At 45.0% G+C, this 2,181-nt stretch overlaps 1 pseudogene; it reads right to left on the bottom strand.

The window, feature by feature from the left end:
* Nucleotides 1-1,837: 1,837 nt before the first annotated feature.
* LOC111741034 lies at nucleotides 1,838-1,953 on the bottom strand (annotated as a pseudogene).
* Nucleotides 1,954-2,181: the final 228 nt, after the last annotated feature.

Here is a 2,181-nt window from a genome sequence, read left to right as displayed (position 1 = left end):
CGCTCACAGAGGGGACAGGAAAGGCCCTTTAAGGGGCGGTATCATGCGGGGGCCCAGAGGTTCTGGTTCCAGGCACAGGGGGATGAAAAGACGGGTAACGCGCCGGCCCCGGTCGTACACCTGGAATAGAGGTGTCGATAGAATCAGTTAAACCCCAAACGGTCTCCCAGAGCTCCAAAGATGGATTTGGATTTATAATTTTTTTCCTAATTAACATTCGAAGTCTTTATTTTAAATACCTGCAAAATATTTTTATAAAAAATAAATTATACCAAAAATATATTAGTAACAATGAATGGCCAGTGGGGCACCGCTGAAGTGATATAGAAAATATAGTATTTTCCCATATGGAAGGAAAAGTAGACAGAAGAAAAAGACATATTAAATGATAAAGTAATGTCCCTTGCCCCAGAAACGCTGAAACATAACTCCCTTTGTATTCACCGCATTATCACGACAAACAGGACAAAACTTAAAACTTAAAAAAATCAACTATTTTTGAACTGTTTCTGTCGGAGAGAGACAGCTGGGAATCTGCAAGAAGATGCTGAAGAGGAGTGGAACACAGCAGTGACTTCGGTAGGCACAAGACTAAAAGGCCGATCTCAGCTCCCAGAAGAAGCAGCAGGTGGGCAGAAGCTGCTTAACCTCCCGAAACCGTGGTTTCCTCAACGTCCGCAGGAAAGACTGTTTCTTCTACTTACCCCAGTCGAAGTTAACCAAAGTCGTCTGCCTCCTTCACCTGCCTCACCACTTCACGCAAAAAGCCTCGCCCTGCTCTCAAGGTGATGTGGGCAGTGACCTTACAGAGGTCAGGAGCACCAGAGAGTGCTTCACTGTGTATGTCTGAATGTCCCCCCGAACGCGCTGAGGTCTTAGATTATTCTGTGCTCACAGGCAGTCATAGCAAAATGGATGAACCTTAACTGGTCAATCTGCCCATGTCCATGTAGTAAGGCAAGGTTTTCTGGTAAGTGAAATGTCCTCTGCCTCTATGGAACAGCCCGAAGCACGCCACAGATATCCACAAGCGGACGTCGAGATGACTCCAATCGCTAGAGACTTCTTCAACCCAGCATGCCTGTGAGTGTGATCAGAGGTTTGTGACAGGGTCTCCCATGCGGTGACGATGGTCCCCAAAAGCATACATGAAAAATATAGAAAACAATTACAGTATTTGTAAAGTCAGTGAGATATTGTGATAAAGACATTAAGTGTGAAGATTTCAGGCACTGACAAATCTACATCAGGAAAATAATAAACATAGCCAAAGATACACTAAATTTTGCTTCCAAGGGAGCATGGAGCCCAACAGTATTTGAATAATTAACAAAAAAACAAACAAACAACAAAAAGCAATGCAAGCTGTCAGCATTAGGAGACTGGCAGATTCAGAGCCTGACCGTGGGTCACTAAGACATAGCTGATGTGACAGGCAGATTGGTGACTGAGCTAAGGACCCATGATGAAAAGCTAGATTCTCCAGAACTTTCAGCAACATTTTTTTTTTTTAATGAAGAAATAAATACTATGAGATTTCATTTCGGAATCTCCAACAGCAAGACCCTGAAATGTAGCCTGAAGGGACGGTGAAGGAATGGTTCCTCCATCTCTCTCATCTGTCTTGGGGGGGGAATACACGGAGAAGAGCCCCCGAGATCTCTTCACCCTCCTACTTACCGTGAGAGGAAATGGGTCATGGCAAGGAAGGCAGTTTCCTACTGTAAAGCTGAAAACAACACAAAATAATGAACTATAACCATGGACTCCTAACAAAGGGTTCCTGGCCTGATACAGTTAGAAACTGGACCCTTTTTTTATTATTATTTATTATTTATGCCTATAGCACCTGGTCTTCCTAGGTGGTCTCCCATCCAAGTACTACCCAAGCCCGACCCTGCTTAGCTTACGAGATCAGACATCGGGCTCGTTCAGGGTGGCATGGCCGTAGACCATGGTCAGTGACTCTACTGGGGCACAAACCCAGGACCTTCTGCGTGTAAAGCAGACGTGCTAACCGCTACCCTATGGAACCACATCCCTGGACCCTTTTTCTTAAGCAAAGGCTTCCAACAACAAAATATTCAGCCAGTGGACAGTAGACTGTCTTCTCTATCTTTGGCATAGGGGGTGAGGGCACAGACTGAGTTGGACATGGAGGGGGCATAGTAGAGCTAAGAA

The sequence above is a fragment of the Pteropus vampyrus genome, unplaced genomic scaffold (assembly GCF_000151845.1).
Source record: "Pteropus vampyrus isolate Shadow unplaced genomic scaffold, Pvam_2.0 Scaffold71, whole genome shotgun sequence".
In the NCBI taxonomy this organism is placed as follows: domain Eukaryota; kingdom Metazoa; phylum Chordata; class Mammalia; order Chiroptera; family Pteropodidae; genus Pteropus; species Pteropus vampyrus.
This window is presented reverse-complemented; position numbering and strand designations above follow the sequence as displayed.